The sequence below is a fragment of the Elephas maximus genome, chromosome 12 (assembly GCF_024166365.1).
Source record: "Elephas maximus indicus isolate mEleMax1 chromosome 12, mEleMax1 primary haplotype, whole genome shotgun sequence".
NCBI classification, from domain to species: Eukaryota; Metazoa; Chordata; class Mammalia; order Proboscidea; family Elephantidae; genus Elephas; species Elephas maximus.
Genome location: NC_064830.1, coordinates 7,397,939 through 7,410,284, shown reverse-complemented (window position 1 = coordinate 7,410,284; position 12,346 = coordinate 7,397,939).

The following is a 12,346-nucleotide window of genomic DNA, read 5'->3' as shown; positions in this document are numbered from 1 at the left end:
AAGATCAGTACTCTAATAAACCAAAAAAAAAAAAAAAAAAAAAAAACCGTTGCCATTAAGCCTATTTCTACTCATAGTGACCCTATAGGAAAGGGTAGAAATGCCCCATAGTGTTTCCAAGGAGTGGCTGGTGGATTCAAACTGCTGATCTTGGCGGTTAGCAGCCAAACGCTTAATCGCTGCACCACCAGGGCTCCTAGTACTCCAACAGACCAAATTGTTGTGTTGTTAGGTGCCATCGAGTCGGTTCCTACTCATAGAGACTCCATGTGACAAAGTAGAACTGCTCCATAGGGTTTCCTAGGCAGTAATCTTTACAGGGAAGCCCTGGTGGGGCAGTGCTTAAGCCCTCAGCTGCTAACTGAAAGGCTGGTAGTTCGAACCCACCAGCCACTCCACGGGAGAAAGACGTGGCAGCCTGCTTCTGTAAAGATTTACAGCCTTGTAAACCCTATGGGACAGTTCTACTCTGTCCTGTAAGGTAGCTATGAGTTAGAATTGATTCTACAGCAATGGGTAATCTTTACAGGAGCAGATTGCCAGATCTTTCTCCCACAGAGACACTAGGTGGGTTTGAATTGTCAGACTTCACAAACATCAGGCCTCACAGGGATCAGAGGACAAGAGAAGACACTTAGTCTGAATGAGCTTATTTCAGGTCTCCTGCCTGCCTATCTCTTCCCCTTTCTTTACCCTGCCCTTGCTCTATCACTATGTGTGTATGGGAAGTAAAGATGTGATAGGGATAGAAAACTCAGAGTAGAGGGGCCGGGGACTGGCTAAGAGCAGCAACTAGAAAAGAGGAATACTGGAAACCCTACTCAGTGCATACTGGATTAGCTCTTTCTCTTCCCCTCTGCCTGCTACTAAGTATTTCCTGGTGAGAGAAAGCCATTGATTTCCAAGCTAGTGAAATGTAGGTTCTACTTTCTAGTTATTTGTGCAATTTAAGTTAAGAAACCCTGTCTTAGTCATCTAGTGCTGCTACAACAGAAATACCACAGGTAAATGACTTTAACAAAGAGAAATTTATTCTCTCACAGTGTGGGAGGCTAGAAGTCCCAATTCAGGGTGTCAGCTCCAGGGGACGGCTTTCTCTCTGTGGGCTCTGGGGGAGGATCTTTGTCACCAGTCTTCCCTGGACTAGGAGCTTCCCAGTGCACAGACTCCGGGTCCAACAGACTCACTCTTCTTCTGGCACTGCTTCCTTGTTGGTATGAGGTCCCCATGTCTCTCTGTTCGCTTCTCTCTTTTATATCTCAAAAGAGATTGGCTTAAGACAGAAAACAATCTTGTAGATTGAGTCCTGCCTCATTAAACGTAACTGGCCCTAAACCCATCTCATAAACATCATAGAGATAGAATTTACAACACAAAGGAAAATCATATCAGATGACAAAATGGTGGACAATCACACAGTAATGGATATTACGGCCTAGACAAGTTGACAGATATTTTAGGGGGACACAATTCAATCCATGACAAACTCTTACTAGTCTTCTCTTCTGTGTTATCACCTCAGAACGTTTAAATAATTCATAGGTTAGTATGTTAGTCATCAAGTGCTGCTATAACAGAAATACTACAAGTGGATGGCTTTAACAAAGAGAAATTTATTTCTTCGCAGTAAAGTAGGCTAAAAGTCCAAATTCAGGGATCCAGCTCCAGGGGAAGGTTTTCTCTGTTGGCCTTCTCATCAATCTTCCCTAGGACTAGAAGCTTCTCTGCACAGGGACCCTGGATCTGAAGGATGCACTCTGCTCCCAGCACTGCTTTTTTGGTGGTATGAGGCCCACCCTCTCTGTTAGCTTCCCTTTCCTGTAAACTCTTGAGAGATAAAAGGTGGTGCAGGCCACACCCCTGGGAAACTCCTTTTACACTGGATCAGGGATGTGACCTGGTAAGGGTGTTACAATCCCACCCTAACCCTCTTTGACATAAAATGACAATCACAAATTGGAGGACAATCACGGAATACTGGGAATCATGGCCTAACCAGTTGATCCACACATTTTTGGGGAGACATAATTCAATCCATGACAATTAGCATCAGGCAACTAAGCCGCCAACATACACAGTGAATTCCCCAGCTTGAAAACAAGGAATCAGAGGAAATATGTTTTAAAAAGAAGAAGAAATAGTGCGTGGGCTGAGTTTTCTGTTTTTCACCTAGTAGATTAATGATTGTATGTCGACACAGCAACAGGCTAATATTTTCAAATAGGAAGACATATGATTAAATCTTTCTTTTGATTTTTTTTGCAAATTGTTTCTCTAAGCTCTGCTTCTAAAGGGTAGCTCTCTAATTACAATCGGAGATTATTATGAAGTTAAGCAATCGCTACCTACTGCTTCTGTGGTTGATTTATATTTTAAAGCCCTAATTAGGCACACATACAGTATTTTGTATCTTATTTGACCTTCAAGTTTTTGTCCCTTTCTAATTAGAATCATTTCTCCTAATGCCTTTCAAATAAAATGAATGCATTTTTCTGAGTTTCTTTACCACTCCCTTCAAGGTACCCTTGTGATCTACCACGGGGAGTGGAAAAGAACGGCGGCTGCTGCTCTCTCTATCTCTGGTCAGTTCAGTCTTCCCTGGAGATTTCACTTCCGTTCAGCAAATTTGTCAATCCTTCTTTTAAAGTAGTAGTCACTCAACAATTTGCTACTATCACTGAAATGGACCTTATTGCTCCAATCAAAAGGCAGAGAGTGACAGAGTGGATAAAAAAAGCATGCTCCAACTACATGCTGTTTATAAGAGACAACCTTAGATCCAAGAATACAAATAGGTTGAAATAAAAAGGATGGAAAAAATATCCCATGCAAATAATAACCAAAAGAGAGTTGGGCAGCAATCTTAATATCAGACGTAGTATATCTTAAGACAAAATCTGTTAGAAGGGATAAAGATGGACATTATATAGTGATCAAAGAGTAAATTAATCAAGAAGATTTAAAAATCATAAATATATACGCACCCAACATTGGAGCACATAAATTTATACAATAAACACTGATAGGACTAAAGGGCAAAATCAATAGCACTACAGTCATAGTTGGAGACGTTAATACCTCACTCTCAACGTTGGACGGCACAGCCGGAAAGAAGTTCAAAAAGGAAACAGAGAGCCTGAATGACACTACAAACCAGCTAGATTTAAAAGACCTGTATAAACTACCCCACCCAACAACAGCACAATATACCTTCTACTCCAGGGCACATGGATAATTCTCCAGGGTAAACCACATGTTGGGTCACAAAGCAAGTCTTGATACATTTAAAAAGATTGAAATCATACCAAGTATTTTCTCTAACAACAACCAAGTGAAGCTAGAAGTCAATAACTGGAAAATACACAAACATACGGAAATTAAACAACACACAAACTACCAATGAGGCAAGGAAGAAATCAAAAGACAAACCACAAATTCGTTAGAGTCAAATTAAAAGAAAAGCACAACATATTAAAACTTATGGAATGAAGTGAAGGCAGTACTCAGAGGGAAACTTATAGAAACAAATACCTACGTGAAAAAAGAAGAAACATCTCAGCTCAACAGCCTAGCTCAATGACTCCAGGAACTAGCAAGAGAAGAGCAAGTTGTGCCTACACCTACCAGAAGAAAGGAAATAACAAAGATCAGAGCAGAAATAAGTAAAATTGAAAACAGAAAAACAATAGAGAGAATCAATAAAACCAGAAGTTGGTTCTTTGAAAACATCGATAAAATTGACAAACCTTTAGCTAGACTGACAAAGAAAAGAAGAAAAATGAAGCAAATCACCAAAATAAAAGACAAAAGAGGGGACATTAAAACTGACCCAAAAGAAATAAAGAGAATTACGAAAGAGTATTACGAACAACTGTACAGCAACAAACTGAATAACCTAGACAAAGAAAAGAAGAAAAATGAAGCAAATCACCAAAATAAAAGACAAAAGAGGGGACATTAAAACTGACCCAAAAGAAATAAAGAGAATTACGAAAGAGTATTACGAACAACTGTACAGCAACAAACTGAATAACCTAGATGGAATGGACAAATTCTTAGAAGCACACAACTAAGAGGACATAGCAAGTCTCAATAGACCCATAACAAATGAAGAGATCAAATCAGTGATCGAAAACCTCCCAAGAAAAGAAAATCCTGGACCAGAGGGCTTCACTGGAGAATTCTACCAAACATTTAGAGAAGAACTGACACCAATACTTCTTAAACTCTTCCAAAATATAAAGAAGGAAAGAATACTCCCTAATTCAGTCTATGAAGCAAAAATAACCCTCATACCCAAACCAGACAAAGACACCACAAAAAAAGAAAACTACAAGTCAATATCTCTTATAAATTTAGATGCAAAAGTCCTCAACAAAACACTAGTGAGCAAAATTCAACAGAATATTAAAAGAGTCATACATCATGACCAAGTGGGATTTATTCCAGGAATGCAGGGATGGTTCAACATTAGAAAGTCAATCAACATAATACAACACATCAATAGAACAAAGGAAAAGAACCATATGATCATCTCTATGGATGCACAAAAAGCATTTGATAAAATCCAACACCCTTTCTTGATGAAAACCCTAAAGAAAGTTGGAATAGAAGGGGAATTGCTCAATATGATTCAGGGCACATACGAAAAGCCAACAGCCAACACTGTACTTAATGGAGAAAGACTGAAAGCTCTCCCCTTGAAACTGGGAGCAAGACAAGTGTGCCTGCTCTCACCACTTCTGTTCAATATCATATTAGAAATGCTAGCCAGAGCAGTAAGACAAGAAAAGGAAATAAAAGGTATCCAGATTGAAAAAGACAAAGTAAAATTATTTCTATATGAAGACTATATGACTCTCTATATAGAAAATCCAAAAGTGTCCACAAGAAAACTTCTAGAGCCAAGAGAGGAATTTAACAAAGTTGAAGGGTACAAGATCAACAAACGAAAATAATTTGGGTTTCTTCTTTTCTTTTTTTTTTTAAATTGAGCTTTAGGTGAAAGTTTACAGAGAAAATTAGCTTCTCATTAAACAGTTAATACACAAATTGTTTTGTGACATTGGTTGCCAACCCCTCGGCTGGGTTTCTATTCACCAACAATTAGCAACCTGAAAGGGAAATTAGGGAAACAATTCCATTTACAATGGAATCTAAGAGAATGAATGCCTAGGGACATGAAAGACTTATACAATGAAAACTATAAAACATTGCTGAAAGAGATTAAAGGAGACTTAAATAAGTGGAAAGATGTTCCATGTTCATGGACTGGAAGACGTAATATTGTTAAAATGTCAATACTATCCAAAGAGATCTATAGATTCAGGGCAATCCCAATCAAAATTCCAACAGCCTTCTTTACAGAAAAAGAAAAACCAATTCTCAACTGTGTATGGAATGGCAAGAGGCCCCAAATAGTGAAAGCAATGTTGAAAGAGAAGAACAAAATAGGAGGACTCAAGCTTCCTGATTTTAAAACATACTATATAGCTACAGTAATCAAAACAGCCTAGCACTGGTATAACAACAGACACACAGACCAATGGAATAGAATTGAGAGGCCAGAAATAAACACACACATCTATGGTCAACTGATTTTTGACAAGGTGCTAATTTCATTTGATGGGGAAAGCAGAGCCTCTTCAATGCTAGGAAAATTGGATTTCCACATCCAGAAAAATGAAACACAATCTATGCATCACACCATACACAAAAACAAATTCAAAAATAGATTAACGACCTAAGTGTGCAAAACTAAAATAAAATTCTTAGAAGAACAACCAGGGGCAACACTGTCAGGCTTAGCTTTTAACAATGGATTATCTAATGTAATAACATAAGCACAAACAGCAAAAGACAAAATAAATAAATGGGACCTTGTAAAAATTAAAAACTTTTGTTCACCAAAAGACTTTACCAAAAAAGTGAAAAGACAAGCTACCAATGGGGAGAATATATTTGGAAAACATATATCTGACAAGAACCTAATAACCAAAACATATGTAAAACTTTGACAACAACAAAAAGACAACCCAATCATAAAATAGGCAAAAGACTTGAATAGATATTTCACCAAAGAGGACATTCAAATGGCCACCAAACACATGAAAAGATGCTCAGCATCATTAACCATCATAGAGATGCAAATAAAAACTGCGGTGAAATACCATTTCTCTCCTACTAGGATGGCTAAGATAAAAATAAAAAAAAAAAAACAGAACACAACAATTGTTATCAAGGTTGTGGGGAAATTGATACCCTTACCCACTGCTGATGGGAATGCAAAATGGTAGTCATTGCGGAAAACTGTGTGACAGTTCCTCAAAAAACTAAAAATAGAACTACCCTATGACCCAGCAATTCCACTCCTAGGTATACACCCAAAAAACTTGAAAGCAGAGACTCAAACAGAGACTTGTACACAAATTTTCACGGCAGCACTATCCACGATAGCCAAAAGGTGAAAACAACCTAAATGCCCAACAACGGAGGAATGGAGATACAAAATGTAATATACATACAATGGAATGCTACTCGGCCGTTAGGAGAAATGAAGTCTTGATACATGCTGCAATATGGATAGAGCTGGAAGACATCATGCTGAGTAAAATAAGTCAATCACAATAGGGCAAATATTATATAACCTTATTTACATAAAAAGACAAGAAAAGGCAAGTATATAGAGAACTATGCTCGTTAGCGGTTACCACAGGCAGGAGCCCTGGTGGAGCAGTGGTTAAGGGCTCAGCTGCTACCCAAAAGGTTTTTTCTGTAACTTTTGCTTGTAGCTTAATATTTTGTTCCTGAGATTCATCTGAATTTTTCTTGTAGCTAGCTTCGTTTGTTAAAAATGTAAACATACTCAAAACCAGACACGCTGCTGTCAAGTCGACCCTGACTCAGCGACACTATAGGACAGAGTAGAACTGCCCCATGGGGTTTCCAAGGCTGTAATCTTTATCAAGGCAGACTGCTACATCTCTCTCCCAAGGAGTGGCTCGTGGGCTTGAACCCCTGACCTTCCGGTTAGCGGCTGAGCGTTTTAACCACTGTTCCACCAGGGCTCCTTGATGGTAGCCCAGTAAGACCCATTGCAGACTTCTGACCTCCAGAATTGTAAGAGAATAAATTTATGTTGCTTTAAGCCAGCAAGTTTGTGATCACTTATTACAGCAGCAGTAGGAAATGAGTATCCCTCTCAAAGTTTTTTCTTCCTGAATATTTATTTCATTTATCAAATGTGACTTGTGTGTGAAACAGCCTTGACCATTAAAATGCAGCTTAAATTTTACCCAGTCCTCCGGGTAACTATATGTCATGGATTGAATTGTATCAACTTGGCTAGGCCAAGGCTCCCAGGATTGTGTGAGTGGCTACCATTTTGTGACCTGATGTGATTTTCTTATGTTTTGTTCATCCCGCCTCTATGATGTTAATGAGACAGGATTAGAGGCACTTATGTTAATGAGGAAAAACTCAATCTACAAGATTAGGTTGTATCTTGAGTCAATCTCTTTTGAGCTATAAAAGAGAGAAGTGGGCAGAGAGACAGCGGAACCTCATGCCACCAAGAAACAAGAGCCAGGAGCAGAGTACACCCTTTTTGCCCAGGGTCCCTGACCAAGGGAGGATTGATGACAATGACCTTCCCCCAGAGTCGACAGAGGAAGTTTTCCCTTGGAGCTGGCTCCCTGAATTCGGACTTCTAGCCTACTAGACTGTGAGAGAACAAACTTCTGTTTGTTACAGCCACTCACGTGCGGTATTAATGTTACAGCGGCACTAGATGACTAAGACTCTATGTCTAAACATCTTTCTGCATAGTGCTTAACATGGCGTTTTACTCCAAGTTTTTTAAAAAAGGTAATTATGATAGAAATATAAAAATGTTAATTTTTTCTTGGATTTTGGGCAAAAATATGTAGGATTTAACATCTATGTTTCTCCTTTTTCCTCAAGATGACATATTCTCAGAATTGTCAAAACCTCTAAGACGTATTCAACACTTGCTGCTTTCAAATCATGGAGTAAATAGAAATACTGACACCTACAAAAAAAAAAAAAAAAAACAGGGAGCCCTGGCGGTGCAGTGGTTAAGAGTTCACCTGCTTACCAAAAGGTCAGCGGTTCAAATCCACCAGCCACTTCTCAGAAACCCCACAGGGCAGTTCTATTCTGTCCTAGAGTGTTTGTATGAGACGGAATTGACTCAAAGGCAATGGGTTTATATTAATATAGAAATAGTAGAGAATTATGACTATCATGAGGGGATCTAGTGTCATCACCTGGATCTTTGCTGGCTTGATCATTTTCGGATTATGTGTATCCTACAACGTGAAAGACATCCAGTTTTCAGACCATGTTTAGTATGAGGGTCCCTATAATACCTCATGTTCCCTAGGGACCTTGCAGCTTCAAAATGAAGTCTACATTCTTTAGCCTGGTCTGCAAAGTCTTAATTTCTATAGCAACCTCCAAAATATGAACCTTATGTAGAATGACCCCATGTCCTCCTTGAGCATTCCAACTCTCAATTTACACCCAATAACCTGTCATTGTGCTGCCTTGAAAGATCACTTTCATTGTTTTTTAATCTGGTATTTAAATCTTCATTGTCATTTATTCTAGTCACCAATGTATGATTTTGCTCCCAATAATATTTAAAACTGTGCCTAAGTAGATTTAATTCTATTTTACATAGATTTCTCAAGAATCCTTTTTTTATATAATATAATTTTTTGAAATAATATTTTATTGAGTTTTTGGTGAAAATTTACACAGCCACTTTGGACCCCATTGGACAGTTTCCCTACAAATTGTGCAGTGACATTAGTTATATTTATCACAATGTGTCAACATTCCCTCTAATCGTGGTCTGTTTGTTCCATTGGCAGTACTCTAGTTTCCCTGCCCCCTTATCTTCTCATCTTTGCTTTTGAGTCATTGTTGACCTTTTGGTCTTATAGTGATGGTTTTTAAGTAGAACACTGATCTTATGGGTGATATCTTTTATTTTGTGTGCCACTCTGTTATTTCGCCAGGCGCTGGCTTGGTTGTAGGTTTAAAGAGTCTCAGGGCAATAGTCTCAGGGAGTCCTCTGTTCTCTATTGTTCCAGTTTGTCTGGATTTTTTAAAGTGAGAATTTGAGTTCTGCTCCACATTTTTGTCCCGTTCTATCCAGGACCATCTGTTGCAACCCCAGTCACAACAGTCAGTGGCGGTAACCGGGCACCATCTTGTTCTCCTGTCCAGAATCCTTTTGCAAGGTAGATTATTGCCCTCAATTCATCTTCCGTGAATCTTGGATTTTTAATTATCAGCTTATTTTAAAGGGTGGAATGTCTGTAGTGCATTCTTTTTCTCTCCACTCCCTCTTGTAGATTGGAAGGAAGATTAGTAAGAAAGAGTTTGCTCCACAAGAAATGTTTTCCCTCATCTCTGTGCTGTCTATAAGGCTGACTTACCTTACCTCATGACCAATAGAGAGAGAATCAAAACCCAAAAGGCTGCTCTGGAGTCAGGATGAACAAAGTTAAGAAGCTGCTGAAAATGCCCTTCACGGTGATCCTTTTTCTTTAAAAAAAAAAAAAAATCTGCTTTTGTTTTATTTATTTCTGCTAGATTTGTTTTTCTTCCCTAGGGGACACTCCAGTGATGACCAGATAAGGGGAAAGGTAATATCACACACATGGATGGAAAAACATTGCTTTTGGTAGGTGCTGCTTGTCACAGTAATGCTGGAGTGGCAAGTGGGTGGCGTGGGATTGAGCCTCTGGTCAGGTGATGGCCTCGCCTGAGTAGTGAAGGGACTCTGCTGACAAGTCTGCTAGTCTGGAGAGAGGGCATCAGTACAGGTAAAAGCTCGATGCAGAGCTCAGGAAACCCACAAAACTCAGGAGGGCCAGTGGGCACCAGGAGTCTGAATAACTGGCTGTTTTGATTTTTGCTCTTAACTCAGTGTGAATAGGTCAGAGGTTCTCTACTGTGTCCTTCCGCCCACACACAACGTAATGCTTGAGCAGCCGTGACCCCTGTCATCCCAGGGAGGGCCGCCCTGATCTTGCCACCTCATATATGTCCATTCTAAAGTTTCACACTCAGTGAGGATTATCTTCCTGGAAGGAGAACCAAGAAAACTGTTCCTCCAAGGGGATAAGAGAAGTTCCCTTCCAAAATCTTCAAACGAGATTTAAAAGGTCCAAAAGCATATGGCCTGCGTATGCGTGTCATCTGTTTGCATTCATATTCCTTCCTTAAAAAACCAGAAACATGTCTCACTTTTTACATTCATAAGACATTTATATCTACTTCTTTTATTGTTTCGACATCCCTCAATGAGGCTGATTGACACAGTGGCTGCAGCAATGGGCTCAAACACAGCAATGATTGTGAGGATGATGCATGACTGGGCAGTGTTTCGTTTTGTTGTATGGACGGTCGCTATGAGTTGGAACTGACTTGATGGCACCCAACAACAACAGCACATCCGAGGGCTTGGGCTCTGAAGCCAGACAGTTGTCTACTGCATCATCATCCCCCTAGTGCTTTGAGCTTCCTTGCCTCTTACCCAACCTTTCTCCTTGGCCCCATCACCCAAACTTTTTCACGGTGTACTTCGATACTAAACCAACCAACCGAACAAACAAACCCATTTCTGTCAAGTCGATCCTGACTCATAGAGACCCTTATAGCACAGAGTAGAACGGCCTCACAGGGTTTCCTAAGCTGTGATCTTTACGAAGCAGGCTGCTGCAGCTTTCTCCCTCAGAGTTGCTGGGTTCGAGCTGCTGACCTTTTGTTTAGCAGCTGAGCACTTAACCACTGGCCACCAAGGCTTCATACTTTGATACTGCTACCTCATAATCAACAAGGTTCTCTATGTTATCATGTATTCATTTCCGCTTGCTGCTGTAAGAAATTACCACAATTTAGCAGCTTAAAACAACACATACTTATGATCTTATAGTTCTGGAGGTCAGAAGTCCTAAAATCAATGTGCTGGCAGGTCTGACTCCTTCTGGTACTCTAGGAAAGAATCTGTTTCCTTGTTTTTTTCCAGCTTCTAGAGGCTGTCGGCATTCCTTGACTCAATACCTTCTCTGTCTTCAAAACTGGCAGAACAGCACCTTCTAATCAATCTCTTGCTCTCTCTCTTTCTGACTTCTGTTTTCGTTGTCACGTTTCCCTCTCTGACCCTCATCCTCTTGTGTCCCTCTTCTAAGAGCCCTTGTGAATACATTGGGCCCACCTTGATAATCCAAGAAAATGTCCCCATCTCAAGATCCTTAACTTAATCTTCTCTGCAAAATTCCTTTTGCCACTTAAAGTAACATAGTCACAGATTCCAGGAATCAGAAGGTGTACACCTTTGGGTAGGAAGCCCTGGTGGCACAGTGGTTAAGACAGCAGCTGCTAACCAGAAGGTCAGCTATTGGAATCTACCAGCTGCTTCTTGGAACCCTGTGGGGCAGTTCTACTGTGTCCTACAAGGCCTCTATCAGTCGGAATTGACTTGAGGGGGATGGGTTTGGGCGGGGTCATCAACCTGCCTACACACATCTTCTTTGTAGAGGATTCCCTCAGCCCTTCTTGCCTTGATGTGACTGAAAGCTGGGTGGTCCCTGAGGCCACCACTTACCTCACAGCACTTTCAAGGAGTCGCCATTGAGATCTTCCTGTACGACAAAGTTTTAGGAGGTGGGGTTGCCTTCCTCCTAGATTCCCATTGCCACCTCCAAACCCTCACTCTTCCACGTACTTGGACAAAAACAAGCAGCTTGTTCCTTTGGGTTAGCCTTTGACTGTATTCTGCTGTATGCTGACCCCACCCACGTCCCAGAACTCTCAGGTACAGACCTGCTCTATAGTCCTCCTTTATCATATACTTTGGTACCTGACTCAAAAACTCCTCTCCATCAGATGGGTGACTTCATTGTCCACATGAATGACCAGAGCTTGACCTTTGCATCTCTAATGACATCTTCCACACCAGTCTCCATGGCAAAAAGCAAACAAGAAACAAAACAAAACAAAAAACACTCATTCTGACATTAGCAGTCGGCTAAAAAATGGTGGTTGGTCAGTTGTGACCCTGTCACCCCAGTGAAGGCCTCCCCATCCCTCTCACCTCACGTATGTCCATTCTAAAGTTTCGCACTCATAAAGGAGTATCTTCCTGGAAAGAGAAAGGAGGAAACTGTTCTCCCAAAGGGATAAGAGAAGTTCCCTTCTAAAATCTTCAAACAAGAGTTAAAGGTCCAAAAGCACATGACGCATGTATGCATGTCATCTTTTTGCTTTCATATTCCTTCCCTAAAAAGGGGAAACATGTCTCACTTTTATA